We start from the raw sequence: 7,759 nt of genomic DNA, 5'->3' as shown, positions 1-7,759 counted from the left end.
ACAGAGTGGGGAGCAAAACAGCAGATCGACAAAGAACACTGCTGAGGGGAGCAAACCTCAGGAGAGGTCTGCAGTGCCAAGTGGGTCACCTCCGGGGCAGGCGGGGATCGAACTCATGAGGAAGTGGCTTTAGATTTTTAGTACTGTACTTTAACCCAGTATGCCACCAGGGAGGGCCCAAAAGTGGAGTTATTTTTTTTTCTTATTTATTTGTAAAATCTCATTATATATTAAGGATTGTAACCACAATAAGTAGCATAGATATTCACAAGATATTACCTTTTAGTTAATAAAATATAGGGTACTTCATAATCTTGCTCTTAAGGCTGATCTTTCCCCCCTTGAAGGCCTTTTATTGCTTATTCTTTTCAAGATATATAAATCAAAAGGAGAAAGAGTGATCAAACTGAAAATCTAGATATGAACTTGAAGTAGCAATATGTCTACGAAACTTTTCTATTTAAAGGGCTTCAAACCAGAAAGAAGCTTTATTGGTTAGTAAATAATAATGGTAAAAATTCTTTATTACTAGGGCTAAATTCACAGCCTAAAGTTAGCAACAGCTATTATCAATTCAATATTTTTGTGGTGTAAAGGATCAGTATGTACTTCCATACAAAGATAAAGGTGTTTGGGGTAAGGATGTTTCAGTGAAAATTAATAATAAACATGTTAATTTGCTTCTGGGATCAACTAGTATTCTTTAATATAATTGAGAACAATTGGCTAATTCTACATTTGTCAAGTTAACTTGTCTTGAGTAAGCGGGTCCTTAAATAGAGTAGGAGGAACTAGAATTGAAAAATATTTTGGGAAAGAGCTACCTAGTTATGCCACATTTAAATTTTTAAATTGATACATAACATTTACCAGACACAGAGGAATTAAAACTTCCTTGGAACAGTCTCAGTTTCTCTCTCTCACACACATATACCCCTCATCTGGCCCACTCTTTCTTTTCCTTCTAGTCTTTGAAGCCTGCTCCGAGCCCTCAAGTGCAATTCAGGCACTGCCTAGGTATTTTTGCAATAGCTGGCTGTTGCTCTATAAAGCATGAACCTCAATAAACTGCATGTTTTCTGAGTGCACAGACTGCACAGCTGTCCACTTTTTTTTTTTAAGATTTATTTATTTGTGCATACAGAACTGGGGTACATGCCAGAGGCTCAGGGGTGGTGAGAGGTTTCACCATAGACAGAGTGGGGAGCAGAACAGGCAGACTGACAAGTACACTGCTGAGGGGAGCAGCCGGCGGGCCAGGAGAGGTCTGCCACACCATGTGGTCACCTCCCAGGCAGGTGGGGATCGAATTCATGTGGAAGTGGCTTTAGCTTCTTAGTGCTGTGCTTTAAGCCGCTGCACAACCAGGGAAGGCCTGAAACTAACTTTTAAAGGTGAGATAATAAATTATAGAAGAATGAAAACAACAGCATTTTGGATAAGAGTTATTTTTAAAAAGATTTATTTATTTATGCATACAGAATTGGGGTACAAGTCAGAGGTACAGGGGGCATTGAGAGGATACACCAACGACAGAGTGGGGAGCAGAACAGGTAGGTTGATGGAGTACAACAATGAGGAGAGTAGCGGGCGGGTCAGGAGAGGTCTGCCATGCCATGTGGATCAACTCCTGGGCGAGGATCAAACTCGCACTGAAGCAGCTGCAGCTCATCTGCAGTGCTGCGCTTCAACCTGTTAGACCACAGGGAGGGCCTGGAAAAGAGGTATTTTAAAAAAAAAAAATAGTTTATCTGGTGGGGAGGTTTATGTTTCAAGAATCAAGAATGAGAGATAACCTTTAGCTTGGGGAGACAACGAAAGCAGGGAAAACAGATCATTCTGGATGATAATTAGAGATTGAAAAACAAAAAGCAGGGCCTCCCTACTGGTGCAAGGTGTTGGGGCTCAGCACTGTGAGGCTGTCTGCAGCCACTGCCTTGTGGGTTCAATCCCTCACCGGGGGGTGTCCCACATGGTGCAGCAGACCTTGCCTGTATGCCCCGCTGCTCCCCTCAGCAGTGTACTTCAGTCTGTGCCTGTTCTGCTCCCCACTCTGTCTCTAGTGAGCCCTCTCACTCCCCGGGCACTTCTGGCCTGTGCCTCAGTTCTTGTATGCATAAATGGGTAGATCTTTAAAAGAAAAAGAAGTGCATGCCTTTCAAAGACTGTCTTGTAGTTGGGGCAGAGCTTCTGACTTCCACAAGCCCCCCTTCATGACAAAGACTATGCACAACAGTTCTCCTCGCCATCTTTGTTTATCAATACTGTGCCTTGCTTTCTGTAAACTCATGTTACTTTGGATTTTCCACTGATGAATTTTCTTTGGTACCCTTTGGTACCAAATGTTTGGTACCAAATATTTGAAACTAATGCTTCCTTATAGTCACTTGAATGGTCATTTGAAGTGGTCTACTGTAGGTTACATCACTGGATGTGACATTTTTTTTCACCTATATTTAACCTCAAAAAGCTGATCCAGGTATTGCTGAGAGGTTTCCTCCCTCTTATCTAACAGCAGATAGCTCTTAGGTAGTTCATTCTACCTTGTTGACTACAAGGGAGCAGAGCAGGTGTGAAGAGGAATGAAGCCTCTAGAATGGAAAGGAAAGGCTGGAAGCAATGAACATTTCAAATGAAAACTTCACAGGATATTGTAACTAGTAGATGTGGATGATGGGAAGAATTTGTAAAAAAAAAAAAAAGATTTAGAGTTTAGGTGACTGAAAAAATGGTGCTATCTATAATAAGATGAGACAAGTAAGAAGAAAGACTTAACTTGGGATAAAGGCAATGACCTTGAGATGTCTGTGGCTGGGGTACTTGTTTACTAGCTATTTAATTTTCCTTGGCACTTTCAGAACACTGAATTTGCTCTGTGTTATCAGATGTGAATGTTTGCATTTGAGACTTTAAATTATGTTGAATAGATTCACACTCTACTCTATTGACAGTTAAGGATTCTAAGCTATTTAAATTGTTAATGATTTTCAAATTCTTCTGTTAGTTCTACTGTTAGAACCAGAAGAGGCAAGAATGATTTTCTAACTAGCCAAATGCCAATTATTAATGGTGGGAAAGAAGATGAGATCTGGAGGTCCTTTCTTTAAACAAATCTCAATAAAATGTGATTCAGAAAATAAGAGTTGACTCATGTCTACCACAGCAAACATAAGACATGTACCTCTACTAATGGCTTCAAGAAGGCACTGTAACTACTTTACCTTTATGCTAGAAAATAGTAGTTTTGTGTCTGTTCAAAATACTTTGTTTTCCCCCCACAAATCTTAATCATTATACAGTAAACAAGTGTATTCATTTAAATAGTTGATTCTATGTAGTAAGATTCATCCCTAAAGCATGGTTAACTCACTTGCAACAAATCAACACTGATAAGAAAGGCTGGAACTAGATCTGTTCAGAGACCCTATATCCTGAGCCAAGCTGATATGAGGTCAATTCAGGAATCACCCCGGATGCCAATGGCCAATGCTGATGCACTCCAACCTCCCCTGACCCTTCCTTATGTGTGGTTCACCTTTCTCAAACCCAACTGCGAAGGAAGATGAAGAGGACTGGATTAGAACAATTTCCACTACAGTCAACATTGATTCAGGAACTAAGAAAGGTAGCACGTAACACTTAATATTTTCTGGATAAAATAATATTGTCCAAGTTCTATGGCTCAAAATCTGAATGTCTCAGTTGAAGACATGTGCAAGGACATTGGTAGAATAAAATTTCTTTGGAGAAGCATGTGATATACTACCTTGGGGCAATTGGCATCTTTTCTATCATGCTTTCTGTTCCCTTCCCCTATTCTGAAGGGTTGGAAGGATAAAATTTTCAATTCTTGGATTCCTTTGCAGTTGGATTTTGGACCTATTGTGATATGCATGTAGAAGAGATTTAGAGAGTAGAAGGAAGTTGACGATTGTCTTCTTGTAGCACGGGCATCTGACAAACAAGTTCTGGTCTCCACCTTTTTCTGAATAGTCGTCAGCTTCATGAGTAGGGAACAGGCCTGTTCATGGCAGCTGATGTCTCAGCAATGCTCTAATTTACTAAAATCTGGTGCATAGCTGACTTTGAAACTAAAAGACCTGTGGTAATCCCAACTTGTGCTTTTTTAAGCATTTCCTATGATTATATAGTCACTAGTTTCCCATATTAAATCTCTTTCTGCTGGAAATACCCAGAGTAGTTTTTGATTCTTGCACTAAATCCAGATGGTAACAAGAAGACTGCTGACTGTATACACAGATGCTGCTGGTTTTTAGAGCAAAATGTCAGTTTTGCCATATCAGGCTGGGAGTTAAAATCTTGAATGCATGTTTCCAGTGCCTATTAAACATCAATTTACAAAACATATTTCTGATTAAGATATGTTAACTCTTCCTTCCTCTGGATATATCAAGTTCCATTTCTATAATATAATTTCAACTTAAGTCATTGAACATTACAGAAAGTCATTCAAATAACCCTTATTCTGTGGGTACTCTGATGGCTGGTGTAGTAATGTACATCTGAAAGGGGTGATTCTATAGATGTAAACAACATATAGTGTTGTAATCCAAGGTTATTTCAGTTAAAAAACAAAACAGAACAAAAAGACAAATAACCTTTATTTAAGAATGTAAGCCATCAATTTCTACTAACACTTATTATCAGGAAAAAAAAAATGGTTTCTCCTGGCAATCTTGAAAACAAGAATAATGTAACCTATTTTCTTTCCCTTATTTTTCAAAAACTCAAAGTCAAATTAGAATTTAATTGTAGCACTTTTCTTCACAACATAATTTTTATTCCTTTTCCCTTTGAATTTCTAATCTTTCATCTCTATTGTATAAATTAGCAAATGCACACATAGAATGCACTTATAAGTAAGAATAAGAGACATTTGGACACCATGTAAATAAAAATGGAACAATTTCTTCCTAAGTTTGTATGAGCAGCTACTATCAGCCTTAGTGCTTTTTCTTTATGTAAAAATCTAATGCCAGTTCTCATTACTTGTTTCCTAAACATTGACGCCAAGTTTCTTGGGTGGTATGTCTTACATATGAAATGAGAGCTCCAAAGAACTCTTCTAACAAATATTTATTTTCTCAATACACTACAGTGTTTTAGTCCCTAAAGCTGACTTTCAAAACACATGCAAGTCAGGCAAAGTAAACAAGAGCATTGTAAACAGCAAAGAGTTAACTTTCAAAGTGTGAGTAAAAATAAAGCACACACACACAAAATCCTTCTCATCCTTTTTTTTCTTTCTAATATTCTTCTCACACAATTTCCTGTTAGTCTCTCTGACTTTTCCGAGAGATATTATTTTCCTTTCCAGTACCAATTTCAGCAGTGATGGTCTAAAAGGTTCTGGTGCCCCAAGTGAGACTAGATTATAGGACTCCATATGGGGTCAAAGATAGGAGGGTTCTTAAGGATTTTTACCAACAAAATAAAAGCGGTGGGGTTTCACTTCACTTCAAAGTAAAGATACCAATACAAGCAAATTCTCCTCTTGTCATATTGATAAAGAAGCAGAAAGGCCCCTCCAGTCATGCTAGTGGCAACACTGACAACCTGAGTAGGGAACAGAACTATAACCTGGGGCATTTTGTGACATTCTCTACTCTGCTAGACACACATTAGATGGAGAATGCACACACACACATGAGCACAAACACACACATATACAGCAACATTTGAGGTCAAGAAAGAGATTTTCATGAATTTAACAATGTAGATGTCCAGGAAGTGTAACATAAACTCTAGAAAATTCTGGGACGAGTTTATTATCAACTCTGAGTTTTCTGCTTGCTCTGACACAAGGAATTAATCAGCATGAAGGGAAGTCAGGAACAATGCGAAATCCACATCTCTCGCCCATTTTTCTCCTTGAACAAGTCACGTTTTCTAGGAATCCCAGCATCTACTTGGTCCAAGGGCCAGTAAGAAAAGTGGCCCATGGACTTCTTGTACCTTTGTTGTAGTACTTATTGTCTCAACAAATCACTTTTAATGATTGTTAGTAATCACGCTGGTTGGACAATGGTAATCTTGAAAGACGAAAGACATAATTAGTGCTTTTCAGCATGTTGGAGAAGTGCCACAGATAATATTTATTCATTTTTCCACCCCGATGTCCTGAAAGTCAAATATGAATTCCATTAACTAAGAATTGTTCCCCTTCATTTAACAGTATTCTTCTCAATTCTTGATAGCTAGAATCAACACTAATTCAGAAAAGGCTTTTTTGTTGTTGTTGTTCCAGAAAAATACTACTTTATTTCTCCAAGACCTGGAGAAATGATGTTTAAGGCTGTTAATGGAGGCTTTTTTTTTTCTTCAAATTGAGGTAACATTGGTTAACAATACTTTATGTGATTCAGAGGTATAGGATCACGCCTCTCCAGATGTCTGTCACTTTCTGACTATGTTCTTTGCCAGCCCAACACAGGCTTTGTAATCAGGGAGATCTTGGTTTGGGTTCTGGCCACTATCCTCTCTAAACCTCAGTATCTTCCTGTGCAAAACAGACAATGACAGAATCTTTCTCATAAGGTTGTGAGGATTTAATAAAATGATATATGTAAAGTGTTTAACCAAGAACTGGCACACACTAAGAGCTAATTAAATATGAGTTTTTGAGGGATCTTTAGAAATGAACTGCTGCCTCCAATTTCCCATGGTGTCTCTGGGCTTCTCTGTATATCTGTGTCTCATTGTTTTCACTCCTGACTGCCAGTTCTCCCTGGATGTTTTAAAAATCATACAGGAGCTAAAGTAATTAATTGACAAAATTAATTACCGAAATTTTCTTTCTGAGTGGAGTCCTTTCCAGATAGCTAGCTGTCACTTAAGGGTATTCACAAAGGGGAAAATAACACAAGAACTTGTTTTTTACAAGATACATCATTCTGAGAGCATTAAAATACCAATCTGTTATTATTAATCTTAATACCTTTATTAACATTATTAATAACCTCATCTTTCATTAATTTTGTATATTCAGGACTGAGATTAGGCTTTTCATGTTTGTATCATTTTTAAAGACAGACTTAGTAAGTCTTATTTCTACCAAGTTGTGTGTACATTTAATGACAGTTAGAATCTTTGTTGAGGCTAAGATAGTGAAACTCAAACCAGGAGGACCAACTTGGTTTGTAAACTGTGACACAGATTCTCTTTAGAACTAGCTCCAGCCTAATCAAGCCTAGAAGGGAAACCATGCTAGCCAGGCTCCATTTCCTCATTGTGTGCAATTCTAATTAGCTGCGGAATTCCCCCCTCCAAATGGCCCCAAGCACACAGTGACAACAGCAATCCAAACTAGCTTTTAATTTTTTGGAAGTAATACTAGTGAGGTTCTTGTTATGTCATGTGAAAAGCTACCTAACTGCCAGAGATGTTTAAAGGCAGCCTGTTACTTTTTGGGTGGTTAGTACCTGAGGCAAAGTCAGGGAGAGAAACACGAAAGATCATGTACTACTTGAGGTTAATTATCTGTGTGGTGAGGCTTAAGTATTCAGTTTAAGGACAATTCTGATCTACTCATCTCTCCATTCAGGTGGGTGGAACTTGAACTGAAGGCATGCTATTGTCAGAGGCATTTTGGGTATAGATTTCTATGACTGCTATGGATAAGTGTAATTTCATTTTAAGCTGTATTTTTGTACAACAGAACAGCCAAAAATATACCAGGACTCACTGAAACTTCAGATATGCAAGAATATCCAAAGCATTGTCATATTACAATCAGGAA

Source organism: Condylura cristata, unplaced genomic scaffold, assembly GCF_000260355.1.
Source record: "Condylura cristata isolate star-nosed mole 26May11 unplaced genomic scaffold, ConCri1.0 scaffold00005, whole genome shotgun sequence".
Taxonomy (NCBI): Eukaryota; Metazoa; Chordata; class Mammalia; order Eulipotyphla; family Talpidae; genus Condylura; species Condylura cristata.
This window is presented reverse-complemented; position numbering follows the sequence as displayed.